Source organism: Talpa occidentalis, unplaced genomic scaffold (assembly GCF_014898055.3).
Source record: "Talpa occidentalis isolate TD23 unplaced genomic scaffold, MPIMG_talOcc4v2.1 talOcc4.7, whole genome shotgun sequence".
NCBI classification, from domain to species: Eukaryota; Metazoa; Chordata; class Mammalia; order Eulipotyphla; family Talpidae; genus Talpa; species Talpa occidentalis.
In genome coordinates, this window is record NW_023605083.1 from 34872890 (window position 1) to 34895515 (window position 22626).

Consider the following 22626-nt stretch of genomic DNA (forward strand, 5'->3'; position numbering starts at 1 on the left):
TTTTCTTTGGAATTAAACTATTTTCTTTGTCCTTGCTTTTATATCAAAACTAGAGGAAGAGATGACATTTAACAGGGAAGATAAGACATACAAGCAGGAAACAATGAAACTGTGATAGAGGGCAAAATTAAATGATGTTATCTTTTGAGAAACAAGTGAAATAGGTTACAATTATAGATTTGAGGACAATGTTCACCCTGTTACACATACTGAATCAGTTGTGTCAGACACAGTGTTCATAGCAAAGACTCCAACATTTTGATACAGAGTTCCAAGGGGCTTTGTCCAAAAATTTCCCTACAGTAAATAAATTTAAGAGATATTTTCAGGCAGGGGGTCATCACAATATTATTTTGAGTAAACAGATGCTTTTTGCTTGGTATAATCAATAATTTTAGATAAAATATGGAGTTTAATGAATGATGCTAGGCAGCATGAAAATTTGCATCTATAAACTTAACAAGGTAGTATGCACTTAGTTTTTCACTTGATAAAAACTATGCAAAACCAGACCCATATTTCCCAAGAGGTAGAAATAGGACAATTATTTTAACTGGAAAACCTGTTCATCAACAAAAACATTTTGATTGAAATCAAGTAATATCCTTGTAACTGAGGACAATTCTATTAGCAAAAGACAAATAAAAGAAATAGAATAATCAAGGACAATTCATATTTAAACATCTCTCAAAATTCAGTGATTAAATTAGATAACCTTTTGTTTTACAAATTGTAACAATAACAGATAAACAATTTTCACTATCAAGCAAATTATTTCTCCAAATTCATTTCAGTTACAAGCCTAGTATTTAAGAAAAATTTTACTAAATACCAATGATATCTATCCTATAAGTGGCTAACACCTGGGATTCAAAATTTAGTAGGTAGGTGTTGCAGTTGGTCAACCACTTCAGTAAATTCTCCATGGGTTACCTGTACTCGAGTTTACTAAGGAAAGAACTGCTTTCTCTTTTGGTATTCTAAAGATTAGGTAATTTATTCAATGTTTTGCAGACATATTTATGCAACTCAGTACCTAAAAGATAGGAAATCTTCACAGAAAAAATATATATATATTACACACATACACATAAACACACTATATATATTATAATATATATGCTATACAGTAATTATATAACATAATCCTATATATTATAATATATATGCTATATGGTAATTATATAATATAATCCTATATATTCTATAAAATCACATATATAAATTTATACATTAAATATGACATTGATATATCACATTTGACATTTCTGAAAATTTGAGGCCAGCTGTTTCTTTGATATTTGGATATATTTGACTGACTCTTATTGTTAGATTCAGCTTATGCTGCTGATTTAACTTTTAAGTTCTCTAATTTGAAAACATATCTTTTAAAATAATGCTGTTCTTTCTAATAAATTTTCATGTTTCCTGGTCCTGATTTATTTATGTTTTTTTACTTCATTTGTGAATTCTTTGAAAATGCCGCAATATTAAAACAGCAGATTTATTAATCAAATTAAAAATTCTCACTATTATAAATCACTAACTCCTGACCTTTCTTGTTTTATATGAAAAAATAAAGCAAAATAAGAAAGCCTGCCAAGTACATCCAATCAATTTACACTTACTACATCATGTACCATATTGACATAACTGTGAGGGGTCTATGTATTTTTTCAGTGGTCAGTAGTATTGCCATTTTTCTCAAAAATTGTAGCTGCATCCACAGTGTTGTAAACCAATGTTACTTCATTAAATAAATATTTAAAAAAAATAGTATCTGCATAGTGACCCAGAGTTTTCAAGATGCCTTAACATAAATCATTTTTTGGCAAGCCAACTCTGACAGGTCTAGTATTAGTCTTTTATTGGCGATTGCAACAAGTCTCTGTTATAAAATCACCTTCCCAATGTACTCTGTTTCTTTAATCTAAGTTATATCAGTACTATATCAGTTATATCAGTAATATGAAAACACAGGTTTTTCTTAATATAACAGATGAACTTGACCCAATTGCTGTACTGTATCAAATTTGTATGACCCAGCCTAGCTTCAGCCCCTTGGCTGATTATTCTTGTGAGAATCCACCAACCACAGCCAGTGCTTCCTATACCCACATTGCCAACTAGCTCAGACTCCCTGAGGCAAGGACTGGATTTCTCCATCATATTGGCACCAGCAGGACCCACAACAGCCCCAGCACCCAAATTCTATCTGGCCAGATTTACAATGATTCTGACTTCCTCAACAACTTCCCCAAAAGTCAGATAATACAACTGGAAAGTGAGGGAAAATTAACATAAGTAGGTGAATTTTGGTCAATTAAAAAAAAAAAGAAATATCACTAACAAATTTATCCATACCCTCCTCCTTCCCAAATCTAACACTGTGATACAAGGCATAGAGAACCTATACTGCCTTCAGGTTCTGTCTCATGAGGGAGCAGTGGCTGTCGCTTTGTGAAGCAGTGGTCAGTTTAATAACACATTGCCTTATATATGCTTACCCTCTTTGTTTTCTTTACTTTCCTTCTTCCCTCAGTTTTACTATCCTGGGATTCCATTGTCAATAAAGCACTGACATGTAAAAAGATAAAAAGATTTGTCCAAAGGCACATGGTATATAACTAATGACAGGAAACTTAACTAAGAGCATTAGAACTGATGAATTATCTCATTATAAAGTCAAGCATATATAAAAAAAAAATCTTTTCCAAAGAATTTCAAATACAACTAGCTTTCACACAATGTTTCTTTTAATTAGCACAGCAATTTGTGCCTTTTTGTCCAATCATTTTCATCTCATCTGTGGGTTCCGTTTGATTGAAGCCATTTTTGCCTCATTAGGTTTTAATTGGTTCACATTGACACTTTTGTAATTGACCACCCTGACCTATAGCCATCTCTGTGGAGCTCACATCCCCGATATTAACATGCTAAATACCTGTGGGGATCATTGACTTTAATATTACCATTGTGGGATGATCTGTGTCAATAGTATAATATTGTTAGATTTGGAAATTCCCGACAAAAAAAAAATCAATCCTGAAATTGCTGATGCGGTAACTAATGAAGGAATGACTAAGAAAAAATAGCAGAAAGAGCAGGATTAAGAATAAAAAAAATCTAATTGTATAATTTGAAGTCACCTAACTTCTTTGAGCTACAGTCTCTTAATGTTCTTAACATTTATTATCTAAATAAAATAATGTCACAAAACTGAATTATCTCTAAGATCCTGTCAGCTATAAAATACAATGATTTTAATGGTTCAACACTAGGGATAATATAAATAACTTCAAATGAAATTAGACTCTGCTCCTGGAAGGGTATCCTATATTGAACATATGTATGACAGAAAGGTCACCAATACTTTCCTTTAAAAAGTATTTTTAGGGCCGCCCCTGGCGGCGCAGCGGTTGAGCACTGGACTGCGAGGCTGCCACAAATATATATATATATATGTATATATATATGTGTATATATATATATATACACACATATATATATTTTAATTTTCAGAAATACAAACAAAACCAATGTGACAGTCATTTTCATATTTCTATATTAAGTTGACAGCATTTTAGGTGTAAAATGTTTGACATTACTGAAAAAGTATTTCCCATGTTAACTATTATCTTTGCATTTTCAGAGGACACTTAGAATTTAATATACCAGTTGCATTTTGGATTACTCCATCTATGTAGCATTTAACATTTAAAGCAGTACACCACTGTCCATGAATGACCTTGATAATAATAATGGTAAAAACCTGTAACCATTTTCTTTATGAACAGTACAATCAATTTCTAAAACTACCTGTTGCTTCTAATTTTCTTTGATCACAGACAAAATTTCATTTTATGTACTCTTGGAAAAAAGCTTCCAAAGTACAGAAGAGATAATGTAAATTCACTTAGCTGCTAGAAAGGTATATATATATATAACAACATATTCACTCTAGATGAAGAGAAAGGGCATAACATGTCCAAAGGATACAACTGGGGTCAGAGAGTGTACGCTTGAGCCCCAGCTCTAACACTTACTTATTTGCAAAGCATTAATAATACCTGTATCACAATTACCGAGAAGTTTGGAGATAATGATGTTCAATTATTTGAATACTGCATGTATTCAACAAATGATTTTTAAGCCCTCCCCCACTCTACCCCCAGTAATAGAGAGCATTAAAATACTCTCTGCTTAGGGGATAATAAACCTTCTGTAGAACCAGGTTAGCTGACATTCAATATCATCACACTGGAGAGCATTAAGAAAATAGATTGATTCTGCTCTTCTAAAACGGGACTTCTCAACCTTTTCATCATAACCACCTAACACATGATTAACTTTCCAGTCCTTGTCATCTTTGATTGTCCTTCATCTCATAAAAAAAAAAAAATACCAACATGTTACTCAAGTCAGAAATCCTGTCATTTCATTGACATCTCTCCTTTACCAATGATACTCATTATCACCAAGACAATCTTTATTTGCAAAATGTCTCTTCAATGATTTTTTTTTTTTGCATCTTCCCTTTCACAACTGTCTCCCAAACAACTGTAATAATCTTACAACTGGTCCTGTGTGTCTACACACAGCACCCTCTGATCTGTTATATATATTGTAGTGATTGTTTCTTAAAGTAAAAATGTCATTATCTTCCACTACTTCAAAAACATTACCAGCATGCCAAGCTCTTAGAATAAAGACAACAACACTAAACACAGCCCATTAGATTTTAAGTAACCTGGAATCATTATGTACCTGTTAAAAAATCAACCCAAGTGATTTTCTCCTGTGCTCTCTATATCCTAGTAACAGTCTTCTTTTTTTTAAAGATTTATTTATTTATGCATTCAAGAACTGGGGTACAGGCCAGAGGTGTGGGGGGTGAGAGGATTCACCAGAGACAGAGTGGGGAACAGAACTGGCAGCGTCACTAAAATACACTGCTGAGGGCAGCAGTGGGCGAGTCAGGAGAAGTCTGCTGTGCCATGTGGGTAGCTCCCTGCCAGGGGATCGAACTCATGCTGCAGAGGCTGCAGATAGCTTCATAGGTTGCATCTTAACCCCTTGCACCACCAGAGAGGCCTCTAGTAACAGTCTTCTTAATTGCCATAAGTATAGTTATTGTCTCTAACCTTTGGCCATCTGCCTATAATATTATTTCTGCCTAAAACATTGTTTTCATCATTCTAGTTCACTCAATTCGTTAATCCTTACTTAGTCATCAGTTCTCAGATAAAACATACCTTCCTAAGGGAAGCTCTCACAGTCCTAACCAAATGCCAGATCAAGTTAAACCTTACTCTTATGTGCTCTCAGAACACCTGAATTTTTTCCTTCAGTATAAATGTCAATAATGTCTCTGGGAATTCCTAAATATTTTATTGTTGTTATTAAATTAATGAATTTTATTAAATAAATGACTAAATCCCACAACATGATAGGCATCATGTCATTTTCCTCAGTTGTATATTCTTAATGAATGAAAAGTTAGTGGCTACCTATTGTACCCTTAATAACACGTCTGATTACCAACCATATTTCAGCTGTTTCAACAATTTGTCGTTAAGTTAGTCCTCCTTATGAGGATAAAATAATCACTATCTAAGTGAGAGATTTTTTTTTCAGGTTTTGTTACTATATGGAATTTTATTAAAGAAATGTATTTCATTCTTGTTAGGATTTTTGAAAGGTAAAAAATAGTGGTTTAAGGGGCCTAGCTGGTGGCACAGGAGCTTGAGCACAGCACTGTGAAGCTGTCCACAGCCTCTGCAGCAGGAGTTCAATCCCTGGCCAGGGAGCCACACACATGGCTCAGCAGACATCTCCTGCCTCACTCACTGCACCCCTCAGTCTTTCGGTCTTTCTGCCTGTTCTGTTCCCCACTCTGTCTCTGGTGGATCCTCTCAGCTCCCACATCTCTCGCCTGTACCCCAATTTTTGTAATCATAAATAAATCAATATTTAAAAAAATAGTGGCTGAATAAAAGGCAAATATTGAGGATATATCAAAGGACAAGACATATAGTGTTCAATTACCTATATTTGTCTATCCATACTATAAGTTATGTATATTTAAAAATTCAAAGTGAAGTCAATGGGTAAGAATTTAGAAAGTGTTTTCAAAGAAAAAAAAAAGTGCAAAATAATATACATATTGCCATCTAGGCCCACACAGCACTATTTAATTGTATGGTTAAATTTTATTGCTAGAATCGAATACTAAAGTCCACCTAGGAAATTTGTTTGAAGAGATAGTTGAATTAGGTGAAACACTTTATAAGGATTGGGATATTACTGAAATGATCACAACAAATATTAAAATGGCAATCTCTACTGGCACACAGTTATGCTACTTTTGAGGAAAGAATGGCTACCTTGAACAATCTATGAAGATCTGAATAGGATGGGTAGGTTAGGCATCTGGGATGCACGCAGGCTTTGACATCACTATTTTAGGTTGTACGAGCAACCTAACTCTCTAAAGAATTTCTAGTTCTGTATAAATCATACCTTATTCCTCATAGGTTGTTCCAATTCAACCCGCACTTTTATCTTAGTAAACTCTTTTATCTTTGTGATTCATCATGCAACAAAAGGTGAGAGTTACATTATTGATTATACTTGGCCATATATTTTTGTCTATGAGGGTAAATGAAAGATAAAATGTTTATTTTATGTATTTATCCAACTCAACAGACTAGCCTGGAGTTCCTTTAAACTTGCTAATATTTTCATAAACCAATCAATTATTTGTTCACCAAAAAAGTTGTTTAATCTGTTACAATCACAAGTTTTAATAAAATGACAAAACATTCAGCCAAACCCAGAAATAAAATATAGAGTAAGAAGAGATAAAGAAAAATCATTGCAGAGAGGATCAAGCATTGACATAAATGCTAACATTTTCTAGAGTTACTTAAAATATTTTATTGCCTAATATTTATGATTAGAAAGCGAATTAGAGAATGAAAGAATTAAACCATAGGTAAAACTGTATGATGAAAAAAATAAATTATAAGTTTTGTGGCAGATCTAAAATGGCATAAAGAGAAATTAGAAGGACCAATTAATTTATAGTAGGCAGGAGTGCTTGAGTTAATGGAATTTAATTAAAAAGACAGGGTTTCTACAGATTTCAGGACACTGTCAAGGAAAGTTTTAATTATATTTTTAGCTTCCAGGGTAAAGTATGTGCCATTGGGTTTTTGCACAGGATATACCATATTTACTCACATAAGTCTTTCTGTTGTTATTTTCTTTTCTCTATTTTAAGGAAGCTATGCACTGCTTGACTTTGTTTTTGATATTCTGCTTTAACAGGAGAATGTCTTTTTCTCTTTACATAATGCCTCAAAATTATACTTAGTAAGGATAAGTTTGTCTTCGACGCTTCAGAGCAGTTCATGTTAGAAAATCTGGGGTGCTGGTGTTTACCTGTGTTTCCACTTTCCTTAAAAGGTATAGGTTTTCAGTATAAGATCTGTCAAACAAAATTTACACAAGTAGTTTGTTCTCTCAAGAACAAGTTTTGCTTTGTTTTTTTTCTCTTGACCCTAACATCTACTTCAGCAGCTGAAATCTTATAGGAATGAGTCCTCTGCCACTCATACCTACTGATATCCTCACATCAGATCATTTTCTGGCTAAGTGAAGAAATTATTTCATTATTATTGCCCTTTTGAATTTCTAAATCACTAGAATTATTTTCTAGTGACAATATTGCTTAAGGGTGACTTTCTCAAGTAAAGTGAGTCTTAATGGAAAGGTGAAGAGTCACAGGATGCCATGCCATTGGTAAACTGTGATTTACTTGTTGGGGTGCCTGTAATACTGATAATTCTGGAGCCTTCAGATAATTATAAAAGTGTTTCTTAAATAGCAGTCACATTAAAAATAAAACAAGGAAATGAAGTGCTCTCCTGAAGCTGAGACATAGCAGGGAGGTGTGGAGGGGAAAAAGCAATGAACACACATTTAAATCATATTAAGCAAAACAAACAAAAAAGCACATGCTTTGCTTTCATGAGATAATATGCTATTGTAAGATACATTCAGGAGTTACCACTTAGGTAATTTGAAATAAATGCGATGTGAGTCTTTTAAATAAAATGTTAAAAGAGAGGTCAGAAATAATAAACAAATAGAACTTAGAACCCCTTCAAGTTAAAGTTGGAGATGTGAGATCAATGCAGAATTTTAAACTGAAGAGGACAAGAAGAAAGTCTAATGTATAAGCTCCCACAAATGAGGCAGATGCACATACATATAATATTGTAATAATGTACTCAAAGTTTAACAGACACTTTCCTTGTCAATTTCTACCCCAAAATCTAGGAGAGCAGCTGAAAATAAATGCTCAATAGATGTCTATTGAGTTGAAGTCAACTGACACAAACTTTTCATGTTATTGATCTGTGTCTAAGGGAAGAGGGTACTTTTTTTTCTCTAGTTATTAAAGCTAAGGGTCAGACAAATTCTTTGGATTAAGGCAATCGGCTGTTGTAACTTGTCACCAGTGTAAGAAAAGTGTTAGTATTAGGATAAACGAGATGTCTTAGAAAAGTGGTTTTCAATCACTATATCCTGGCTGTACCTGACATAATTTTGGAAGAACCAGTAATTTATTACTAATATTAAAGAAGAATGTTAGTGGATAATTTACTTCTAAAAAAGAACACTTTCAAGGTGATACTTATGTCACCTTGCTACATTCTAATATAAGCTTTTCCAGATGTATATCACATCCAAGCTAGTCAGAATAATCAATTGAGAAGCTATTTTCAGACAGATTTATTATCCATCACTGATCGGTAGACTGCCTTTTTCCACCTTCACAATGTGGTATTGCCATTTTAGCATTTCCCTCCACATACACATACATCTAGAGCCATGACATGATTAGATATGTAAGGGAACACTGCTGACTGTGGCTTAGATAAAATAATTTGTGGACTGTATTCTTAATATTTGTTCAAATGCCAGGACAATTGAAATTGACTGATAAAAAGCTTCAGAAACAGGCTCTAAGTTGGATTTTAATTGGAAAAAAAATAGAAGCAACATGTTGTTTTAGAAAGAATACAAGTGAAAATAAAGAGTTGTAGTATGAGAAATACAAGATTTATATTGAATTTTTGAAGACAAAATTTTGAGGGATATGGAAAGTCGCTCAGAGTAATTTTATCTTTCACTTTTTATAAAATATTAAGCTAAAATCTAACCCTTAGTGATTGCTTGTTTTTCAATTGAATTTATGTGTTTAGATACATGTTAGTTACACTCCTTAATGTAGCATTTACATTATCCACTTCATACTTTTTTTTTTTACACTTTCCTTGCAAACATTTGATCCTGTCATTCTTGTTTGAAAAAATACGATTAACAGACTATAAAGAAAAGAATCAATTTTTTGTGGTTTCATGAAAGGTTGCTTCAAGAATTTGAAGAACAGAACCATGCTATAAATGTTGATGCTAAATATAATACCATTAAACACCATTGAAATATAAAAAAGATAAACACATTATTTGATGTTACACATGAACCATGAACAGAGGAAATTCTTTCTCAGAGAAAACAAACAAACCTAAAAACAATCTCAACAATTGCAGCATTAACAAATCCTGATCAAATATAAACAGGAAATAAGTTTAGGTGACTACTAATAAAATTTGTATGCATATATTTTTTCATTGTTTTCTTTTCTTACAAGACCTATATTTTGTCTTTCCCAAAACACTGGCATTTATTACATCAAATAATTTCTGTTTTATAAAACTAAATAGGGTATCATCATTTAATATGGTTTTTGTAAACTAACGGCTTAATTTACAAGATATAGAATCAGGACTTAGTCCAGAAGGGATGCATTCCCAAGGCTATATTCAACACAAGAAACTGATCATGCAAATCTACTATTGTCCATACTGAATTGACAAGTTGGCCCTTGCCTAGGTGAACTGCTCTTCATTTCCAAGATTGGCTCTTTGCTTAGAATTCAAAGTCATGTTTAAAGTGAGCAGGCTGGCATTAAGAACATTGGTAAGGACCAGTCATAGCATGCTTTCCATTGCAAAGTAGTAGAAATGAGCAGGAAGATTTGTGGGTGTTCCCGGGAACTCATCAGTCTCCTGTTCATTTTCAATAGGAGACTCACAAGTTCCTGCAAATGCACACAAACTTATTTTGCACCATTGGTAGAAAAGCAGATGCTGATATTTCCTCCACTTCAAGTGAATACAGTAATCTGTGCCCCCCAGCAGTGTTCTCAGCAGCTTGGTTGGTACTTGTGATTGTTTCCAAATTGAGTAGGTATGATGGCCACTGGTCACTTTCATTCAGTTAGTCAAATAATATTAATTGAGGATCTCATATGATAGGATTGTTCTTGATTCTAAGTGTAGGGTTGATTATTCTGTGAATAGTTTCTTGACATTATGGCAGTTCTATAGAACAAGAGTCCAGTTTGTTTTCCATTATGATTGAGACAAACTTTCCATCTCTGATACCAAAGGAGAAACACTACAGGTTAAAATTTCCCTCTAATATTTAGAGTCTGTGATGCAGAAGAAATTATGGGAACTAAGAAATCTGATCTCTAGTATTAATGGAACTAAAATCTCACAGTGTTACCATAGCAAGTCAGTTAACTATTAGTTTGCTTTCGTTATATTTATAAAATGATTATATGAATTATTTCACCTTTACTTCCAATGTGTATATAAATGTCTCATTACAAGTACTGGAAAGAATGAAAGCATTGGGCCTCTCCTGTTGGTGCAGGTGGTTGAGCACAGTGCTGTGAAGCTGTCCACAGCCTCTGCAGTGCTGGTTGGATCCGGCTGGCTGGTGAGGGTCCCACATGGTGCAGCAGACCTCTCCTGTTGCACCCGCTGCTCCCTTCAGCAGTGAATTTCGTCAGTCTGCCTGGTCTGTTCCCCGCTCTGACTCTGGTGAATCCTCTCACCCTCCCGCGCATCTGGCCTGTACCCCGGTTCTTGTACAAACAAACAAATAAATAAATAAATAAATAAATAAATAAATAAATAAATAAATAAATACATAAATAAATCTTTTAAAAAAAAAGAATGAAAGCATTTATAAACAAAATGCAATGTCATTTAATTTGTCTTTTTTAGGGAAATTAAAAAAACACCTTGGATTCAGCAGTCATTGTAAAGTTTAAACATATAATAAATTAGTGAATTTTTTTTCCAATCATCTAACACAAATTATTTTTATAATATGAAAATACATAAGCATTTCTACTAACATAAGTTTTTTACTAACTTATAACACTGCTTTTCCTGGGTTTTAATTTTCCCATCTGATAGATCTTAGACTCTAGATCTACTATTCTAAGATAAATCCAGTTCTTTACCAGGATGGCGGTACAAATCAAGGTGGATATTTGCTCAAGATCAAATTTCAATCTTTGTAGTTTTTCTATAACTTCAGAGTGAAGAAAATTTGGCATCTGTTGATTTATTTGAAATGGAGAAATAAATATTCCAGTAAACCTCTCTACCAGCAAAAAACATGTATTTAAGAAAATGTGCTTATGCACGTGCACAGACACACAGAGTCCAGTTACCATCAAAATGAAAAAAAAAAAAAGTTCACAGATGATTAAAAACCCATGCACTGATGTTGGAGTACAGCACAATAAACATATTTCATTTATTTTGCTACCTTCAGACCTGTGTAAAAACCAGTTTGTTTAATACTTTATGGGAAGGTTTAATTAAAGTATCCAGTTAAAATTCCAAATTAAAATTCAAGAATACTTGTAATAGCTTATGCAAATAAGAGTAGATCACATTCTTTATCCAAAGGATAAGTATCCACTAAGCAGAGACACCATCCTCTGTTTTCCCTTGGTTTCCACACCTGCAAACTCTTCAGCAGCTAACAAAATCAATTGAGATTTTGAATATAGAAATTATATTTTAAAGAATACATCACTAAGTTAGAAAATACTTATTGAACTTTCAAAGTTTTTGACTAAAGTTTTTGAATAGATGGCCAAATAAATATGGCATAATCCGTTCCCTTACAGTGGTTGCTTTGCAGCTTAACTAATGGCAAAACAGATTCCTTGCATCAAAGGCTCATCACAGAACCATATATTCAAAGATGAACAAGGATAATATTAAATAAGATAATGGAATAAACCAAGAAACAGAAGAGAAAATGTTGAAATAATATTGCAGTAGTATATCATAGTTTAAAAAGTTTTAGTGTTCTCCATGTACTCTAAGTTTGTGAGGACATAACATTTCATCTCTCTGAAACTCAATTTGTTCATCTCAAAATGAAGATACTAATATGGCCTTTCTCATAGTATTTTTGTCATTTTTATCATCATCCTTATCATTATTGAGGGTAAGAAATGGGCAAGAGAATAAATTGGATTCCCCATTTCTACTGAATTTAAACTTATCAATACCAAAATCTTGAAGCCAGAAATGAATTGATAAAGAAAAATCTCAAGAGTATCAATCAAATTAACACCTGACTCATTACAGTCATGCAAATCTACAAATAACATTATCACTACCATGAACTCTTGTACTTTTGGGTGGGATATGATTTTATTCCTAGAGAATTTCTTCTAAATTGCTTGAAAAGTTATTTTAAATGATGGAAATTATACACATTCCATATATGTCCTATTTAAAGACATCATTACATCTCCTTGACTTTTAAAGTTTCTGCTAGTAATCACCAATACAGAAAGAAATTATCTAGAGAATAGTCATGGGATTATGAGGTCACAATAAGGAATTGGTCAAAAATAGCAGAGAGTAAGAAATATAAATATATCTTAAGCATACAGCAACATCTTCTTGAATTGGAATTTATATCAATAAAAGCTTTATGGGGGAATCCCTGGTGCTGCAAGGGGTTAAGAAGCCACCTGTGAAGCTATCTGCAGCCTCTGCAGAGTGAGTTCAATCCCCAACCAGGGAGGTGACCCATATGGTGCAGCAGACCTCTCCTGTCTCTCCCGCTGCTCCCCTCAGCAGTATATTTCAGTCAATCCTCCTTTTCCTCTCCCCACTCTGTCTCTGGTGAATCCTCTCACCCCCCACAACTCTGGACTGTACTCCAGTTCTTGTATGCATAAATAAATAAATCTTTAAAAAATATATAAATAAATAAAAGCTGGATGACACTTGTTTGAAGTTGTCACATTTTTTTATTTAATTTGTTAAGGGTAAGGGAATTATTTTTCTCATATCTTAACATTCATATTACCACCCCTTTGTTGATAAGCATTTTCTATCTCATTCCAGTGTCTAATAGTTGAACAAACAAAATATAGTGCCAGAAATAACAAACTAACTCTCTGTTATAGAATATTTTACCTCATCAAATCACCATGTTCAGGAAAAAATGTACTGAATGATTGAGAGAGGTTGAGGTAAATATGACATTCAAAATGTACCTTCCATGCTAGAATCTTATAACAAATTGATCAAGGGGGAATTGTTAAGAAATAGGGAAACAGCTACAGTGTACTGGGGTCTAAAAGGTTAAGTTCTTTATTCTGGATTTTTCATAGTTATTGGTAGGCCACTGTAAAATATCCTTCCTTTTTTCCTGCCTCCCTGGCTTCCTTCCTTTTCTCCCTTTCTTTTCTATATTTCCTTTTTATTAATTTCTTACATAATTGTTCATTTTTCTACAATATTTGATTTATCCCCTTATGTGTAGTCCCCATAATTCCCCCACCACCACAGCACCCAGGATGTTCACCATAGTCCTTTATGTTCCTCCCGTCCCTATTTTGGCCCCTCTCCATTTCTTGCTGGATGTCTCCGATCTATGGTTTGCCTGCAAGTTTTGTCTATTTCCTGATCCTTCATTCAGTTTCCCTGCATTCCCCCTGTGAGACCATCCGATATTTTTCTTTTTCCTTCTGACTTATTTTGTTTAGCATAATCCCTTCCAGTTCCATCAATGCTGATGTACCTGCCATGAATTTGGAAAAAAAAAAAAAAAAAAGATAAATAGCTAGGCTCATAAAAAAGCGAGAAAACTCAAGTAAAATCAGAAATGATAGAAGAAAAGTTATCTTTTTTTGATCACTGAGTAGTATTCCATTGTGTACATATACCACATCTTGTTCCAGTCATCTGTTTTGGGGCATTAAGTTGTTTACATATTCTAGCTATTGTAAACATAAGAGTGTACATTGCTCTTTGAATTAGTGTTTTTTTGTTGTTGTTGTTTTGGGTTTTTTTTTGTTTTGTTTTGTTTTTTGTTTTTTGTCCTTTGGGTTTATTCTCAGGAGTGGAATTGCTCAGTCATATGGTAGATACACTGTTAGTGTTTTCAGGATCCTCCATATAGCTTTCTATAGTGGCTGGACAAGTTTGCATTCCCACCAGCATTGTAAGAAGGTTCCTTTGACTCCATATCCTCACCAGCATTTGTTCTTGTCTTTTTTTTTTTTTTTTTTTTTTTTTTTTTTTATGGGACAGTCTCACCTTCTCATAGGTGTGAGGGAGTTTCGGAATTTCTAAGATGTCTGTTTTAACTTCTCTATCATTTCTGATTTAATTAATTGAATTTTCTCCTTTTTTGTTTTTTTATTTATTTTATACATTTTTTACATCATTTTTCAATTTTGCACAATGTATGCATTTTAATCTTGGTTATAGTCCCCGTACAATTCCCACCCCCCTTGTTTTGATCTTACTCCCTCCTCCACTCCCTGTAGTGTGTCTCTGGTTTATAGCTGCTTGTTAATTTTGATTTTGATTTTATTATAATTAGGTGTTTTCCTGGTCCCTTATTTAGGTTTTCTAAATTCCTGCTATGAGTAAGACCATCTGGTATTTTCCTTTTTCTTTCTGGCTTATTTCACTGAGCATGATCCCTTCCAGCTCCATCCATGTTGCTGCAAATTGCATGGGTTTGTCTTTTTTGATTGCTGAGTAATATTCCATTGTGTATATGTACCAAATCTTCTTGACAAAATCATCCATTTTTGGGCATTTGGGTTGTTTCCATAGCTTAACTATTGCAAATAGTGCTGCTATAAACATAGGTGTGCAGGTGCCCTTTTGAATTAATGTTTCTGTGTCCTTTGGGTAAATACCTAGGAGTGGAATTGCTGGATCATATGGAAACTCCATCTTTAGCAGGTTGAGGAATTTATTTTGTTTATATCTTCAGAGAACCAGATTTTGGTTTGATTAATCTTTGGACTGTCTTTCTATTTCATTTATTTCTACTCTAATTTTTATCATTTCCTTCTTTATCCTGGATTTTGGTTTTATTTGGTCTTCTTTCTCTAGTTCCTCAAAGTGAGAGATAAAATTATATACTTGAGCTCCTTCTTGTTTCTTTTATTTTTATTATTATTATTATTATTATTATTTTTAATTATTATTATTATTATTATTTTAAGATCTTCATTTATTTATTTATACAAGCACTGGGTACAGTCAGAGGCGCGGGAGGGTTAGAGAATTCACCAGAGCGGAGAGCAGAACAGAGAGAGTGACGAAGTACACTGCTGAGGGGAGCAGCGGGTGGCAGGAGAGGTCTGCGCACCACGTGGGATCCTCGCAGGTGGCCTGGGAGCAGCCGGGGATCGAACCAGTGCTGCAGAGGTTGCGGGCAGCTTCGCAACCCAGCGCCCAACCACTGCGCCACTGGGGAGGCCCAACTCCTTCTTGTTTCTTGATGTGGGCTTATATAATTATATATTTTCTTCTTAGTACCCTTGTGTTGTGTCCCATAAGTTCTGGAACTGTGCCCTTGTTATTATTTGGTTTTCCTCATTAGCTCACTGATTATTCAATAGTGTGCTGTTCAGTGTTCACATATTAATTTTTTTTTCCTGATTTCATTTTGTGGTTGATTTCTAGATTGATACATTGTGGTCAGAGATGTTTGATACAATTTCAATTCTCAAGAATTTATTGATACTTGTCTGATGACCCAACATATATTCCATCCTGGAGAATGTTCCATCTGCATTTGAGAAGAAAATGTATTCAACATTTTGGGGGTGAAGTGTCCTACAAGTGTTCATTAAATCCATGTGATCTAGCTCTTTGTTTAATGATAATGTATTCTTATTCACTTTCTGTCTGGTTGCTCTGTCCATTGGTGAAAGTGGGCAGTTATAACTAACCAAAACCCTCAGTCATGAACATATATTTCCAATGTCTGTTTTCAGATTTGATGGCAATTGCCTTATAGATGTTTGCATTCCTTTGTTGTTGAACATATATTGATAAGTGATAATATTCTTTGTTCCCTTAATCATACCTTCAGCTTCTGAGTCTGAAGAAAGTCTTTATTTCTCCCTCATATCTGAAAGAGAGCCTTGCAGGATGGAATATTCTTGGCTGGATTTTTTTTTTCTGAGTATTTTGACTGCATCATTCAAATTTCTCCTTACCCATAATGTTTCCTCAGGAAAGTCAGATGTAAATCTGATGGGTTCCTTTATGGGTTATCTGCTGCTTCCTCCTAGTAGTTTCAATATTCTTCTTTGTCTTGAATTCTTGGAACATTTCCTATTATGTGTCTTGGTGTAGATGGGTCTCATTACATATAGCTAACCAGGTTATAATTAAGCTTCATGAATTTTTTTTCCTTCTCCAGGTTTGGGAAGTTTTCCTCTATTGTTTCATTAAATAACTTATCTATTCCCTTCTCTCTCTCTTCCCCTTCCAGGATACCTATTTTATTTCCTTTCCTTATGGAGTTGGATAATTCTTAAAATGTTTCTTCATTTTTTTCTATTTTTTTCATTCCACCTGGATTATTTGTTATCATCACTGAATCAACTGATTGAATTTTCCATTTGGCCTGTTCCACAGCTACAGTTTTTTCCAGAAATTTTTATGTCCTCAATTGATCTTTTTACATCCTGCATCTCCATTCTTTTCTTATTTAAAGCTTCACCTTAGACCATCTCTTCATTAATTTAATTTCTGAGGACATTCATTTTTTTTTCCAGGGTTTTCTAGTATATTAAAGATAAGCAAAGATTCTCTGTGATTTCTTTCAATATCTTTGAATTTATTTATGATGGTAATTTTTGACTCTGCATCTGATAGGAAGAAAGGATCTTCCATATATTTGTTGTTAGTTTCTGGATATTTATTCTCTCTATGTGGTGTATTTCCCTGAGAACTCAAGATGTCATTTGATGCATTATTCAGTCTCTGCATTACTGAGTTCTATGTATGTTTTTGAGTTTCTTAAGGATGCAGACCTTCCACATTTCCAAGAGACATCACTGTAAAGCAGGGAGAATTAATCCGTAACTACCTCTTTTGTGGTGGGGAAGGCACCTGGAGGAGTCTATTGTTGGTGGATGTAAGATAATTGAGCTCTGCTCAAGCATGCCTGTGGTACTACTGATAGTTCTCCTCTCTGGGTTTTAGACCTGAATCTCTGCAGTCTGCAGGCTAAGTTGTCAGTGCAGTTTCACTGTACTTCCCAACACAGCTTCATTGTTCACTTCCCAACACAGCTTCATTCATTCACTCAATACCCATATCAGTACCATCCCCAAGAGAAGGGAGAAGCAGAGATGTAATGCCTTTCTGTGCTGTGTCTTCATTGGGGCCCATGTCTGTCTGGCTCAGCACTTCAGTGTGACTCTACCCTCCTTGAGACTGCAGTTATAAACTATGGTTTCCTCTCCCCACCCACCTTTGAAGTTTCAAGTTGGACTTCCTCAGTGTGACTTCAGTTGCACATGGTAAGCACTGGTGTCCATGATTGGAATGTGGTCCAGTTTCATACCAAGACATGGGATCCTCTGGCTCCAGAAGTCATCTAAACGAATTTAGATTCTTCTCCAAGGAGTGAAGCAAGGAACCTCCTTTGATATCATATTCTCTCATTCCAAAAACTATATACAATTATTTCCAGTTTGGTAGGGAAATACCAGTCAGAAGACAATGGCAATAACTGGAGAGAAATTCTAATGTCCTAAACTAGCAATGGAATTTGAAAGAAAAGTGCAGCTTTGGCAAACATGGTAGTCATAACTGACAGAACACTGGAATTATTTGTGTGAGTTGTGGAGGAGGAAGAAAAAGAACCCCTTCCACAAGGAAGAAGGAAGAATCAAAGATAACAACCAGATCTCCTATTTTAATAATGGGATGAATTTTGATTCTACCTACTTAAATGTAGAGAAATAATGTTGGACAGATTTGAGAATAAAATATTGACTTAAGTTGTAGGGCATTAAAAATTTGCTGTGATCTCAGGGAAATATTCTAGATGTACCTAAGCATACTTGTCCCCCATCTGAGGAAAGTTCTAAGCTAGGAATATTTAGAAATTATCAGTATAAAATACTAATGAAATTCATAGTATTCAATGATATCAAGGGCCAAAAGTGGCAAAAGAAGATAGCCAAATAACAAATTTTATGGGTACTAATACCTAAAAAATAAGGGGAAAGGAACTTTTAACTAAAAACACTGAGCAGGGAAGAAAAGGGAACACAAAAGAGTATAATTCAAAAGCCAAAGGAAGTGAACATTTCAGGTAACTCTGTTGATATTCATACTAACCACTTATAAAATCAATACAATTTAGAATATTTTTCTTACATTCAGGGCCAAAGATTAAATTAAATTTGAGTTACTTGGTAATTTGTACCCATATGCTCTGTGTGGCTTTATTTTAATTCATGTTTTGCTATCACTGTATTAAATGAGAATATTTTCCAAGATTTGTTATGAATTTTATCATATGTATCACTATTTCAGAGCCAAGACAGATGTGAATATTTATGCTCAAGATGTCAGCTAGAATATGAGCAAGAAATATCATAATGAGAATGTTGGCATACAATTATGTAACATGTTGTTTATAAAACTTCATTGTTATGTCTTTGTAACTGTGAAATTATAGCTCTTTGTACTCAAGCGCTATAAAAAATAAGAATGAGGTTTGAAAAATGAACTATAGAACCACTAGCAAGGAAGTCGTACAGTTAAGTAAAACCATACTGCTTTTGTAGTGAGAAAGATTTATCAATAGATCTAAATCCCAATTGATACTTTCTGAGACATAGTTTGCTGGTATTTAAAATTATTAACCCAAAACTTATTAATAGAATTATACACAATAATTTAATTGTTTAAGTAAAATCATTACTTTGCTCATCTCATACTCTCTGCATATACAGATGCAAATAATCTGCTGAAACAAATCATTTTTTATTTTATTGTGACATAGCTAATGTAGCATATGAAAAGATTTTAGAAAGCAAAAATGCTTATAAATGATAAGTGACTGAAACTTGAAATCACTAATGTAAATGATCCTGACTTTTTTAAAAATTTATTAGCAATTTACTCTTAGACAATATTTGTGGCTAATGAGGAGGTCCCAAATAAAATACTTCCATGGGAATGAGAGAGGTATTGGCTGGTTCACCATTCTATCTCAGTAATTAATGTGTTATTAATATTTCTCACACTACTGTGTACTCTGAGCTAAGAGCATGCAATTAAACTCATTGCCATTAGTAATTGTACATAGACTAGATTGGAATGCAAAAGCTAAAGGAGACTGGAGAGAACAGATAGAAAGGTGGGTTTGGGTATTTAAGGAATGTTCCATACAGATATGACAGAGACAATTCTAGACCAAATCTTGTATAAGATTTTTTTTTCCTTTCCATTCACACAGAAATCTATTCTTTCTAGCCCCCTCACTAGGATAATAAGATATTTTCAAGTCAGTGAAAGTTAGGTGGAAATAATGTGTCCTACTTCTAAACTTAGGCAAAGAAAAGCTTCTTCCTAATTTTCAGCTCTTGTTCTTTCCTGCTCAGCTGCACGTTTTTACACATCTAATCTCTGGTTAAGAGTGAATGTTCTGGAGTCAGATTATCTGGCTTTGAATTTTAGCTCTAGTATTTCTACTGGCTATAAAAAACTTTCTATGTCTAATTTCCTTTTCTGTAAAACAGAATTAATAATCATCTTTACACCATAGTTGTTGGGATATGATTAAGTCAGAAAAATACATATAAAGATTTTAGAATAATGTCAGCTAATAATAAACACTCAATATACTATTTTCATTAATAATTCCCATTCATGGCATTTTTATCAGGTTCTCCTATGATTTTCTATACTTTCTCATATAATTTTTTAGTGTACCTTATAATGGGTAGACATTTTTTTGGAATTAGAACTATATTTTGTTTTACTAAAAAAATAAACTTTTCCAGTAATTAGATTCAATGTTAGAAATCATTGTCTTCTAAGAATCTAGTTCTTCATCTTTAGAAAAATTCAGAAGTGGAAAACGTGACTCTATCAGTTATAGTAAAGAGACAATGCTTCCATAGGTGGGAGGGTAAAACAGATGACCTCTAATAATCCTTTGAAATCTACATTTCTGTGAGTTCATGTCTCTTTGAACTTCCCTAAAGGTGTTTGTATTACTTTACCTTTCACAGGAACATAGTTCTCTTGTAATGATTGAGAAACTACTTTGAATAATTCTTAAATAATTCATCAAACTTGATTGATGAGACAATAGACAAAAATCACTACATATGAAAAAGACAGTTTGTAAAACTTGCTGCAGTAATCATCCAAAATAATTGTGAACATAATGTGGTTTCCAGATAAGATAGTGAATAGCATGAACACACACACATACTCACACAGACACACGGAAATGAACAGCAGGTCTTTTACTGACAAATGCACTGAAACTAACAATTTCAATCTGACAGTTCATGAAAATGTTATAGGATGAAAGAAACACTATAAAGTACCTTTGTACTATCTACCCATAGTGAAAGTTGATGGTTAATAGTGATACTGCAGTTTAGCAAGACTTTATATTTACTTGTTTAGAATGAGTATATTGACTAAATCATAATTTATGGACTCATTTCTTCTTTAAAAATATGTCAGAAAATGTTAAGTTTGATGATAAGAGTATTATTTTAGAAATTATAGTTCCATTTTCTCCAAATAAATTTTTAATTCTTTGATTTACTAAAATACAACAATGTTAAAAATTAATATATAAATTTCTATTATTAAACTCATTAATTGGAAAAATATTAATATAGATATAGTAGAAATTATCACTCAAAGTTTTTCTCAATAAATTTACAATGAATATTAATTAAAATAGATTTAGGTGCCCAATAAGTTTGCAACAAATATGTATTTCTTCTAACTGTCAAATAATGTCAAATGCACAAACAACATACAATCATGTACATGTACAAAAGTCAATAGCATCATAAGGCATGTGTCAGATAATTTAGAAATAAATTTACAATGAAATCTTGTAGCATGTAATTACAGTGATTCCACTAGTTTTATTCTGCTAAAGAAAAAGTAAGCAGCATAAATATGAAGGACTGCAAAAGAGATACATAATGCTCTCAACCTTAAAGAAGTTTTCTCCCTGGGCATTAATACATATATAACAGTAAAACAAAAAAAGGCACTGTCTGAAATCAAAATTCTTTGATTTTCTGATTCATGCAAGGTAGTGGTCCTCATCATTAGAAAAAGTTCTATTATGTTTTTGTTTGTTTACTTAATCCACGTTTAGGAACAAATACAGACCAGACTAACACTCATCTAAAGCAAATTTTAAAAGTGTGAACATAACATGTACTAAAGCTAAGAATGTCTAGTGATTATTTTACTATAACCAACACAGGCAGGCACCTTTTATTGTGATTCCCATTTTGGGTCAAATTGCTGGACCTATGTTGCTCTTGATTTTCTGTATCTATAGATTAGGGTAGTCGGGCATGATAAAATATCCACATGCGTTGAAAATAAAACCAAAGAAATTGAGGAAAGGGAAATATCAACATTATGACATGATCTAGGAAAAACTGAAGGGAAGTATGGAATTTGATTTGTGCCTTGAGAATGGGTGTGGTTGAGCATAGTAAGAGTAACAAAATTAATTCAGATATTAGAAAGTAGCACTGAGAACAAAATTGAGTAGAATAGAAAAAAGTCCTCCTTTTCCATTTAGTAAGGAAATTTTTCAACAGGAGAGCAGGTCGCTATTGAGAACTAGAGAAAGAAAAGTCTATATAACCTGTTGCTATTATTTAAAAAGAAAAAAACCTGATAGACAATGGAAAATGGAAACTTCATGAATACTGTTGAAAAGATAAAAGTTGTATTTAATGAGGTAATTCTGGAAGAAGTACAGAGCATGCATCAGCAGAGACACAGGGGGAAAAGGGCCACTTAGCAGACTGTGGATATTATACAAGCATAAGGTAGTATTGGCCCAACTGAGTATGGTAGCAATAATATGAAAACCATTCCGAAATTAGAAATGGACAGACTTAAAAAAATGCATATGAATGCATAGTAAATGAAAAAGCAAAGATGTGTGAAAATTTCCCCTCTAGGGTAATCAGGAAAATGAGGACATGGTTGATAGGAACTAATGGAAAAGGAACTACTTCCAAAAGAAATTTCAGTTGAGATGACTACAGAACTTCTAAATTAAAGTGGTCTTAGATATTTTGGAATGAACTTGAGTAAACTGGGAGGCATCTACATGTAGGAGATAATGGATACCTAGAATAGGATGGGCTTATTCAAGAGA

At 33.5% G+C, this 22626-nt stretch overlaps 1 protein-coding gene across 9 annotated transcripts in view; it reads right to left on the bottom strand.

Moving 5' to 3' along the window:
• LINGO2 (leucine rich repeat and Ig domain containing 2) overlaps positions 1–22626 on the bottom strand; it is a 1109656-nt gene that overhangs the window by 817019 nt on the left and 270011 nt on the right. The window lies entirely within an intron of this gene.